Raw genomic sequence first — 12,787 nt, forward strand, 5'->3', positions numbered from 1 at the left:
TCCCCATTAAAAGAGATCTCCACATTAAAAGTCCTAATTAGTGTGTTTAAAGAAGCATTCCTTGTCTGGATTTTCTCCTGGGAATACTGTTCTGTGCTGGTTACATGTGTTTTTAATTCCAACACTTATCACTAATCATTATCTCTGCACAAGACTGCATAAAGACTTTGGGAGTGTCAAAGGATTTCAGCTCTCAGCTCCGGGCAAGTTCACTCTGGATTTGATGAGGCTGAAAATGACAGCAGAGAATGGGGAAAAGGGCTCATACTCTGCCTTATTCTTGTGGTGGCCTGTCGAGAGCTGAGATTACATCCACTGCGTCTGCAGGCAGCAAGCCCGTAATTCACAATCTGCATTCCGTGCTGAGCACTGGATGGAGGTCTTTACATAGCAACACAAACAATAATGGCTCATTGCAAATCCATGCGCAAACATTGCACCTGCCCAGTAAGCCAAGTATTACGTAAGCATGATATAGCATTGCATGCGTGCAGTGGGCAAGTAGATCAGGGTCAGGGGAGCATCCTGGCCATGGCAAATTCCATTTTCCCTTTAACTTGTCTTAAGGTATCATGGTACTATTAATTTATTTCTAAGTATGATTTTGCTTTCCATGATTGTTCTCATCAATTTACCTCCTATTTATTGGATGATAATGGCCAATAGATGACACGATTCTCCATTTTTTTATAACCTGTATATTCAGTACCTTTGTTCTTTCTGGTGGCTGCATTCTGTCAGTGAGAGTAGAATTTTCTGCTGTTGTTTACAATAAGAAAAGACCCTGTTTTCTCCATGGGAAGATCACTCCTTACTTAGAGAATCCACTGAGATGAATACACCATGATATTATATATGGAACATGCAGTCCTTTATATGCAATATATAATGATAATTACAGATTGCTCTTTATATGTGGGTAAAATGAACATAGTTAAGTTCCCAATGGATGCTTGTATAATAAAAAGTTATATTTTATGTATGTATAAATAATACTTATTTAATTATACAATAAAATTGTTACTAATTTGGCTTTAATGTTCTAGGAAAGTTTTGGCTGAAGTATCTTCTTTAGGAAATAAATCCTTCAACAGCAGATTTTGTACTTTTCTCTTTTTAAAAAATAGTGTAGATAGTCCAGGGACCACACTATTCTTCATCACTTGTCATCATGGTTCATGTAAATCTCTTTTCTAATTCATTTTCCCACTTCTGCCCTTGCCCATCAAAGACATGTACTTTAAAATATTTAACATATGTTCTTAATTTATGTGTATCTCTGTAAAATAAGTAGCGTCATTTTGCATGTTTGTATGTATAGAAACACAACACTGAGGGTTAGTATTTTTTCCTGTTCTTTTCATTCAACAGTTTGAGCACTCAGTTGCTAGATATCCATTACAGATTACCATTACATTGCCTCTATCACATGAAGTCAATACACTTCACTTAACCATTTCCCTGCCAGTGGATACCTAGTGCTCTCAGAAACATTGAAAATATACTCTTGATTGGTGATGCCCTTCTTTTATCAGACATTTTTATTTGGATGAAATCTAGTTTATTAATTTTCACCTCTAAGGTCTTTGCTTTAGGTAATAAGTTTTCCATTTCTTTAGGAAACAAATATTTTTCTCCTGCATTATTTCTACTCATTTTTCTGAATACTCTTTATATAAAGGGCAAAATCAAGGCCAGGGTTGTTTTTCTATATAGAAATTGTGTTTGCCCAGATCCATCTGCTAAACAATCTGGCATGTCTCTATCATTATTATATATCAAGTACTCATATATATGTAGGATTGCTTCTTAACATTTATTTTTTTTGCTAGATCTGAGGCCTGTCCTTTCAACAAATAGCGTGGTTTTATTTCTAAAACTTCTTAACATAACACTGTAAATTAAGGCAATCCTCTTTTTATGATCTTCATTTTTAAAGTTGAATAGCTACTTCTTAACTTTTAGTCACCCTGTATAAATATTAAAGCGAATACAGAATTCCTAAGAAATTGAGTTGATATTTCTCATTGAGAGTTTTTAAGGGGACATATTTTCAAAAAGAATTTGTTAAAACCATAGTATGTCCCAGGAAGAAACATTGTATAATGATCAAATTAATTGAAATAGTTTATGTACTTTAATATGATTTAAAAATTTGTATCGGTAGAGATCTTTTCCAGCTTTTTAGGATGATCATTATATACTTGTAATTTGCCTGACTAGTGAGAAAAAATTTATTTTCTATTTCAGAACTGTTAACATAGGAAATATAGTTACTTTCTAGAAGTTGAATTTTAAACATTAAATGTGTAAGAATATAGTCTCCTTGCTGGTTTTAGTTACAAGATTTTTGGTTCCTTATTCAATTTTATTTTATTAAAGAAATGATCATATAATCCACATATAATGGCATTTTCCCTTCCTTTCTTATATTTATGAATCTGACGTTTTTCATATAGCACTGGTCATAGCTACCAATATTGAACTAAAAATGTAGACACAATGGGGGGCATCATTATGTTGTATTTGTTCTTAAAGATAATGTGCCCCAGCACTCGAAACCTAAGAAATAATTGTGCACATGAGAGGGAATGAAGACAACATATTTACCACTATGCTTATCCATTTGTGTTCCTTATTCCATCTCATATACGTATTGTTTCCTTTATGCTTCCCTGAACATTTAAGGGTAAAGAAGTAAGATGTTCTGTTACTAAACAAAAGAATATGACAAATCATAAATTGGAGAATTCAGCCAACTTTATTTCATGTTTTAGGAGAGAGAAGTACTGAAATGATGGTATGAGAAGACAGTAGAAAAAGAACAAAACTTCCTATTATTTAACTTCCTTCAAGTGTAAAATTGGTACAGATTTCTTATTTGGAGATAAACCACCAGAGGCCAGTTGAATTTAAAATGAGCTTTGGGTTGATATGCTATGAAAGTGAATGTTTCTAATACAATATTAAAAATATGGTAAGCCTGTACTTTGGATGATTCTTTGCAGGTGTGTAGTAGTGGGAGCTCTACTTTACCCTGGTTGATGGGTTATAAAATTCTCCTCGTTGTCAGGAGGCAATAGCCTGAGGCAAGAGCCTAAGGGCAATCAGGTGACATTGATATTCACATTGGTGTTCAGTGCAATAAAAATGTGTAAGTTACAAATTAGGCCAGAGGCAGAAGAGCTTATAAAAAACAACCATCAGGGAGGAGATTCTGAGTTATAACATATTTATTATAAATTTTAAAATACACAAATTTTTAAAAATCGAAAAGCTTATTGGCAAAAATATCAGAGAAAATATTTGCATTTCAGAATTATCAGTGATATTCTTAGTGAAATTAGAAGCAATTTCATTTTCAGTTATCTGTATGATATTCCTCTAATATTGTTTCCAAATCATTTTTTATAAAATGCTCATTATATGTGGCTATGTCTTTCTTCTGAATTAAAGTAAGTTGGAAAGCTGATAATGCAATATGCTACTGGCCAGGTTTCATTCATAAGAAACCTCACAATTAACTCATTCACTGAATTGGTCAGTTCTTGAACAATTACTATGTGCCTGTTAGGTGCTGACTGCTGGGACTCAATGTGGGTCAGAAGCAGACACGTGTTCTGCTCTATTAGGTCTAGGGAGAGAGAAGGATATCAATCAATTATTTATAAAAAGAAGAGTAAATTTGTGACTGAGAAAATTTTGGGAAAGAAAAAGAGCATGGGACTCTGAGAACATGAAATAACTATTTCTCCTAATGAAATAAGACAAGTAAAACTTCTCTGAGGGATTAGAAGAATTCCTGAATTAAAAAGAAAAACATCCAGCCATATTCATTAATCACTTTAATCTAATAAATTAGATTTTTTGGTTGAGAGTGCTTTATGATAAATCTATGGAAAATTATATTTCTATAAGCACTTATCATTATTGATTATTTATTAAGTCTACTTTTATCCTTCTAAGTATATAGTCAGCTCACTCTGAGTGTGTTTATCTACATGTAATATACATATGTATTTGTAAAACTAATGTTATAAAATATTAATCTTATTATTTCTATGTCTGGGTTTAGCCATCACATAAATCAAAAGAACAAAATTGTAGACACAAGTATACTGAAAATACCACAGGTCACTAGGGTTTCATAAATGACTTTGGTAGATTAAAAGATGGTAGAAATTTGCAAGGATTTTTTTTTACATCAATATCAAAAGAAAGTGCAAAATCAATTTTCACTGCTCCCCGTGTCGTAACACAGAAACAAGCCACCATATATATATATATATTGGCTCTGGAAAGACTACAGAAAACTATAAATAATAAATGAATAAATATATAAGAAGGCTAATATTTCAAAGATAACCCAACATATACTTGATTTTTAAAGTATAAATTATTTTATGAGTCATAAAGTTACTATATATGTCTAAAAGGAACATTTAGAATGAGTTTTCATGATTAGAAAAGTGGGGGACTTTTCACAAATACTATGACTTTCGCAAACAATAATACTAGAAACATACTATATTTTAATGACAGGAATATATATTTTGGTTAAATGTGTTCAATTTTGATTAAAATGCTATTTTTAGAAATATCTCTCAAAAATATTAAAAGATGAGACCATAAAGCGTTACTGTTATTCAAATGACAGATTACTAAATCCAAACAAATTCAAATATACAAATATGTTATTTCTTAATGTTATTTAGATCACACCCATAGGAGCATGTTCCAAATTAGCTTCTATTTCACCTTAGGGATATTTTAGCATTGTTAAAATTGGTTGTCTCTTTGATGTTTCTGAAGGGAAACAATTTGTATCTCTATATATAAAAACATTGCCTTCCTGTATCATCAAAATTCCACAAAATAGTAATAATACTAACATTTATTGTGCATTCATTATGCCTTAAGTCTACACTTATTTAAACTCTTTATGTGTAGTAACTCTTTAAATTCCCATATGAGGTAGATAAAATTCTGATCCTAAATTTACAATAAGCAAATTGAAGAACAGCAGCATTAATGAATTTACTTAAGGCCAAACAACACATAATGGTTGAACAAGGGTTTTATTTTTTTTATTTTTTATTTTCATTAAGGTATGATTGATATACACTCTTATGAAGGTTTCACATGAAAAAACAATGTGGTTATTACATTTACCCATATTATCAAGTCTCTGTCCATATCCCAATGCAGACGCTGTCCATCAGTGTAGTAAGATGCCACAGATCCACTGTGTACCTTCTCTGTGCTACACTGTTCTCCCTGTGATCCCCCACACCATGTGTACTAAACATAATACCCCTCAATCCCCTTCTCTCTCCTCCCCACCAGCCCTCCCACACCCCTCCCCTTTGGTAACCACTAGTTCATTCTTGGAGTCTCTGAATCTGCTCCCATTTGATCCTTCAGTTTTGCTTCATTGTTATACTATACACAAATGAGGGAAATCATTTGGCATTTGTCTTTCTCCGCCTGGCTTATTTCACTGAACTGTCCTCCAGCTCCATCCATGTTGTTGCAAATGGTAGGATTTGTTTCTTTCTTATGGCTGAATAGTATTACATCATGTATATGTACCACTTCTTTATCCATTCATCTACTGATGGACACTTAGGTTGCTTCCATATCTTGGCTATTGTAAAAAGTGCTGTGATAAACATAGGGGTGCATAGGTCTTTTTGAATCTGAGAAGTTGCATTCTTTTGTTAAATTCCAAAGAGTGGGATTTCTGGGTCAAATGGTATTTATATTTTTAGTTTTTTGAGGAACCTCCATATTACTTTCTACAATGGTTGAACTAGCTTACATTCCCACCATCAGTATAGGAGGGTTCCCCTTTCTCCACATCCTCGCCAACATTTGTTGTTCTTAATCTTTTCAATGCTGGACATGCTTACTGGTGTGAGGTGATATCTCATTGTGGTTTTAATTTGCATTTCCCTGATGATTTGTGATGTGGAGTATCTTTTAAAGTGTCTATTGGTGATCTGAATTTCTTCTTTGGAGAGCTGTCTCTTCATATCCTCTGCCCATTTGTTAATCAGGGTATTTGCTTTTTGAGTGTTGAGGCATGTAAGTTCTTTATATATTTTGGATGTTAATCCCTTGCCAGATATGTCATTTACAAACATATTCTACAATACTATAGGATGCCTTTTTGTTCTGTTCATGATGTCCTTTGCCGTACAGAAACTTTTTAGTTTGATGTAGTCCCATGAATTCATTTTTGCTTTTATTTCCCTTGCTTAAGGAGATGCGATCAGCAAGAAGCTGCTCATGCTTATATTCAGGAGATGTTTGCCTATGTTGTCTTCTAAGAGTTTTATGGTTTCATGACTTACATTCGAGTCTTTAATACATTTCAAGTTTACTTTTGTGAATGGGGTTAAACAATAATCCAGTTTCATTCTCTTGCATGTAGCTGTCCAGTTTTGCCAACACCAGCTGTTGAAGAGGCTGTCATTTCCCCATTGTATCCTTTATCGTATATTAATTAACCACATATGCTTGGGTTTAAATCTGGGCTCCCTAGTCTGTTCCTTTGGTCTATGGGTCTCTTCTAGTGCCAGTAAAAATTGTCTTGATTACTGTGGCTTTGTAGTAGAGCTTGAAGTTGGGAAGTGTAATGCCCCCTGCTTTATTCTTCCTTCTCAGGATTGCTTTGGCTATTTGAGGTCTTTTGTGGTTCCATATGAATTTTAGGATGATTTTCTCTAGTTCGTTGAAGAATGCTGTCGGTATTTTGATAGGAATTGCACTGAATCTGTAGATTGCTTTAGACAGGATGGTTATTTTGACAATATTAATTCTTCCTATCCATGAGCATTGGATGTGTTTCCATTTATTGGTATCTTCTTTAATTTCTTTCATGAGTGTCTTGTAGTTTTCAGAGTATAGGTCTTTCACTTCTTGGTTAGATTTATTCCTAGGTATTTTATTCTTTTTGATGCAATTGTGAATGGAATCGTTTTCCTGATTTCTCTTTCTGCTAGTTCATTGTTATTGTATAGGAATGCGACTGATTTCTATGTATTAATTTTGTTGCTGCAACTTTGCTGAGTTCAGATATTAGATCTAGCAGTTTTGGAGTGGACTCTTTAGGGTTTTTTATGTACCATATCATGTCATCTGCAAACAGGGACAATTTGACTTCATCCTTGCCAATCTGGATGTGTTTTATTTCTTTGTGTTGTCTGATAGCCATGGCTAGGGCCTCCAGTACTATGTTGAATAGAAGTAGGGAAAGGGGGGATCCTTGTCCTGTTCCCGATCTTAAAGGAAAAGCTTTCAGCTTCTCACTGTTAAGTATAATGTTGGCTGTGGGTTCGTCATATATGGCCTTTATTATGTTGAGGTACTTGCCCTCTATACCCTTGTTGTTGACTGTTTTTATCATGAATGGATGTTGAATTTTGTCAAATGCTTTTTCAGCATCCATGGAGATGATTATGTGGTTTTTGTCCTTCTTTTTGTTGATGCAGTGGATGATGTTGATGGATTTTTAAATGTTGTACCATCCTTGCATCCCTGGCATAAATCCTACTTGATCATGACGGATGATCTTTCTGATGTATTTTTGAATTTGGTTTGCTAATATTTTGTTGAGTATTTTTGAATCTATGTTCATCAGGGATATTGGTCTGTAATTTTCTTTTCTTGTGGTGTCTTTTCCTGTTTTGATATTAGAGTGATGCTGGCCTCATAGAATGAGTTTGGTAGTATTCCCTCTTCTTCTACTCTTTGAAAAACTTTAAGGAGGATGGGTATTAGGTCTTCACTAAATGTTTGATAAAATTCAGTGGTAAAGCCATCTAGTCCACAGGTTTTGTTCTTAAGTAGTTTTTTGAATGCCAGTTCAATTTCATTGCTGGTAATTGGTGTGTTCAGATTTCTGTTTCTTCCTTGGTCAGCCTTGGAATATTGTATTTTTCTAGGAAGTTGTCCATTTCTTCTAGGTTATCCAGTTTGTTAGCAAATAATTTGCATAGTATTCTCTAATAATTCTTTGCATTTCTGTGGTGTCCATAGTGATTTTTCCTTTCTCATTACTGATTCTGTTTATATGTGTAGACTCTTTTTTTCTTGATAAGTCTGGCTAGGGGTTTATCTATTTAGGTTATTTTGTCGAAGAACCAGCTCTCTCTTTCATTGATTCCATTGTTTTATTCTTCTCAATTTTATTTATTTCTGCTCTAATCTTTATTATGTCTCTCCTTCCACTGACTTTGGCCTCATTTGTTCTTCTTTATCTAGTTTCATTAACTGTGAGTTTAGAGTGCTCATATGGGATTGTTCTTCTTTCCTGAGGTAGGCCTGCATTGCAATATACTTTCCTCTTAGCATGGCCTTGCTGCATCCTACAGATTTTGTGGTGTTGAATTATTATTGTCATTTTTCTCCATATATTGCTTGATCTCTGTTTTAATTTTGTCATTGATCCATTGGTTATTTAGGAGCATGTTGTGAATCCTGCATGTGTTTGTGGGATTTCACATTTTCTTCGCATAATTTATTTCTGGTTTCATGACTTTGCGGTCTGAGAAACTGGTTGGTACAATTTCAATCTTTTTGAATTTGCTGAGGCTCTTTCTGTGGCCTAGTAAAAATCTCTTCTTGAAAATGTTCCATGTGCACTTAAGAAAAATGTGTATCCTGTTGCTTTTGGGTGTAGAGGTCTGTAGATGTCTGTGAGGTTCATCTGTTCTATTGTGTTGTTCAGTGCCTCTGTCTCCGTAATTATCTTCTCTCTGGTTGATCTGTCCTTCAGAGTGAGCAGAGTGTTGAAGTCTCCTAGAATGAATGCATTGCATTCTATTTCCCCTTTTAATTCAGTTAGTATTTGTTTCACATATTAGTGTGCTTCTCTGTTGCACGCATCTATATTTATAATGGTTATATCCTCTTGTTGGATTGACCCCTTTATCATTATGTAATGTCCTTCTTGTCTCTTGTGACTTTCTTTGTTTTGAAGTCTATTTTATCTGATACAAATACTGCAACTCCTACTTTTTTCTCTCTATTAGTTTCATGAAATATGTTTTTAAATCCCTTCACTTTTAGTCTGTGTAGGTCTTTGGGTTTAAAGTGAGTCTCTTGCAGGCAGCATATAGATGGGTCTTGTTTTTTTAATCCATTCAGTGACTCTGTGTCTTTTGATAGGTGCATTAGTCCACTTACATTTAGGGTCATTATCAATAGGTATGTACTTATTTCCATTGCAGACTTTTGATTTGTGGTTACCAAAGGTTCAAGGTTAATTTGCTTACCATCTAAGAATCTAACTTAACTCACTTAATATGCTGTTACAAACACAATTTAAAGGTTCTTTTCTTTTTCTCCTCCTTTTTCTTCCTCCTCCATTCTTTATATATTAGGCATCATATTCTGTACTCTTTGTCTATCCATTGATTGACTTTGGGGATAATTAATTTAATTTTGCATTTGCTTAGTAATTAGCTGTTCTACTTTTTTACTGTGGTTTTATTACCTGTGGTGACAGCTATTAAACCTTAGGAAGACTTCCATCTATAGCAGTCCCTCAAAAATAGACTGTAGAGATGGTTTGTGGGAGGTAAACTCTCTCAGCTTTTGCTTCTCTGGAAATTGTTTAATCCCACCTTCAAATTTAAATGATAATCTTGCTGTATAAATTAATCTTGGTTCAAGACCTTTCTGCTTCATTGCATTAAATCCATCATGCCACTCCCTTCTGGCCTGTAAGGTTTCTGCTGAGAAGTCTGATGTTAGCCTGATGGGCTTTCCTTTATATGTGATCTTATTTCTCTCTCTGGCTGCTTTTAACTGTCTGTCCTTACCTTTGATCTTTGCCATTTTAATTACTATATGTCTTAGTGTTGTCTTCCTTGGGTCCCTTGTGTTGGGAGATCTGTGGATCTCCATGGCCTGAGAGACTATCTCCTTCCCCAGATTGGGGAAGTTTTCAGCAATTACCTCCTCAAAGACACTTTATAACCCTTTCTCTCTCTTCTTCTTCTTCTGGTATCCCTATAATGTGAATATTGTTCCGTTTGGATTGGTCACACAGTTCTCTCAATATTCTTTCATTCTTAGAGATCCTTTTTTCTCTCTGTGCCTCAGCTTCTTTGTATTCCTCTTCTCTAATTTCTATTTCATTTATCGTCTCCTCCACCATATTCAACCTGCTTTTAATACCCTCCATTGTGTCCTTCAATGATTTTATCTCCAATCAGAATTGATTCCTGAGTTCTTGAATATCTTTCCCTTCATCCATTAGCATGTTGATGATTTTTATTTTGAACTCCCTTTCAGGAAGAGTCATGAGGTCCATATCATCTTTCTCAGGAGTTATGTTAGTTTTACTCTGGACCAGGTTCCTTTGGTGTTTCATTTTTGTATATGTCACCCTCTAGTGCCCCGAAGCTCTACTCTCTGAAGCTGCTCAGTCCCTGAAGAAATGTCGGGGGTTGCAGGATAGTGGTATTTATGCCTCTTTGGAGGAAAGAGCTGTTTCATGCTTCCCAGGCACTATGCCTATCTCCACTGTCTGAACCATCAGGCCGAGCACACAGGTATAAGCCTCTATTTTGTGTTTTTAGTTGCTGTAGTCAGATCTTCCCTCTGGCTGGTCTAATGCCAGGGTAGGGTTTGCTGGTTTGTGAGCCATGTGGGGCTGGCTGGGAGAAAGGTGCAGTAGGCTGCCTATCACAGAGTGGGTCCTTGGAGCTGTGTAGCCAGCCAGGGAGCTGGAGCACCTGGAAATCGTGAAAGCTCCCAACTTGCTGGGCAGAGTGCACCCACACAATTTTGTCTACCTGTCCTTTCCCTTGAGCAGTAAGCTCTGTGCAATCCCTGCCCCTTTAGCAGCCCTCTTGCTAAGGGCTTTCTTGTTAGCAGGTCTCTCAGACTTCCTACCTTTCTTTTGTCCCAGAGCAGCCAGATATGGATCCCTGCTTTCCACAAGAGGCTGGAATCTCAGTCTCTCCAGGAATTCTGCCCTGTCTTAGCTTTCCAATCCCCTAGTTATGGTAGTATCATGAAAGCACCTTGAAATGTAGGTTTGTGCTCCTAGAACAGATCTCCCAAGTTATTCAGCAGTCCCAGGTCTCCACTCCCTACCTGCTCCATTTCTCTTCCTCCAGCCAGTGAGCTGGGATGGGGGAAGGGCTTGGGTCCTGCTGGGCCACAGCTTTGGTACATTACCCTGCTGCGTGAGGTCTGCTCTTTTCTCTAGGTTTATGCAGTCTGGTGCAGTTCTCTTTCCTGTTGCTCTTTCAGAATTAGTTGTATTAATTATATTTTCATATTATATGTGGTTTTAAGAGGAAGCCTCTGTCTCTCCTCTCATGCCACCATCTTTAATCTCATTTCTGAACAAGGGTTTTCATTAAAGATTCTGGACCCAGAATTAGCACTTTTATTTACTGAAAGTTTCAGTTTCTATATTCATCTAATTAAATTGCAATAATTGTGTTTTAATGTCTTAAGAGCAAGTACACAGAAGTCTTTATCAGCAAACACAATTAAGTGATTTTTCATTAAGAAAAAAAGTAGTAGCAATACAGTTTTATTTACTGATATTTTTATCAGATGAGTATACAACTCTTATCAATCAAAAGTGATATTGTCACAATAGATCTAGGTTTATGATCCTTCTTCAAAGAATGTACCATCTAATTGTGACCTTCTAAAAAATTAAAGACATTTTAACAGCCCAAATTATAATTTCTATTTTGTGCTTAATTGTAAATTTACATCTAAATAAATTGATTCTACTTTAAATAAAATGAGTGCCAGCCCATCTGTTAAAGACTAGAAAAGTCCAAATTCTCTGTTTCTGAAATGGCTAAATTATAGTACAAATTAAAATTTGTAGTGTACAACATATTAACACACATGAAGTGTCTTAGCCAATGCACATTTACTGCCTAAGAAACAGTACAAATTATAAATTATAAAGCAAAAGTGGAGTGAAAAATATAAATACTGATATATATCAACTCACCGGTAAATTTAAGGATTTTCTTTAAAACTATATCGGTGAATTAGTTGTCAATTTTTATTTTATTTTTAATTGTGGTTAGTTGTAAACTTTATGTCAAAGGTCAACTAAGAAGATAATGTGTATATACGTGCAATCAAGAGGTTAAAATATTTCAGTAAATCACTAAATATTTATTGATTATGCTGTTTAGCAGGGCACTGATAAAGGGTATATAAGATGTAATAATATCTGTAATACTATAATACATTATCCCTACTCTCAGTAAGTTTTCACAAGACTTACCTGGCATACCTTCTCTTTTCTTCCTATAATTCCACTACACAAGGTGAAATTTTGTAAGTATTTTAAAGCCTCAAATGTCATATTGTCATTCTGGTTATAAGCCTCTCTCTGTAGACTTCAGAATCAAATTTCTTATTCTCTTCTTTCTGCACTTGTGAGAAACAGACCCTTGAGTGACCCTCAAAGTGTCCCACTTACTAACGCTTATGCTCTTGAGTAACTGCTGTCTCTTGAGTGTTGGAAGGAGACCAGACTTGCTTCTGACCACTCAAATATGGAAAAGATGATGTGATGTCACTCCTGTAATCACATTATGTCGGATAAAATGTCTGAGCAGCCTAGAGCTAGAGCCTTTGCTTATGGGTGAAATGAAGTCAACAGCCACATTGATGAAGCCCATGTGGCAATAAACAGCAGAAACCTATGGTCTTCAGTCAGGCAGCTACAGGGAAATGAATTTTAACAACCTAAATTAACTTAGAAGTAGATTCATGCCCAGTGGAGCCT

This window comes from Manis pentadactyla, chromosome 5 (genome assembly GCF_030020395.1).
Source record: "Manis pentadactyla isolate mManPen7 chromosome 5, mManPen7.hap1, whole genome shotgun sequence".
NCBI lineage: Eukaryota > Metazoa > Chordata > Mammalia > Pholidota > Manidae > Manis > Manis pentadactyla.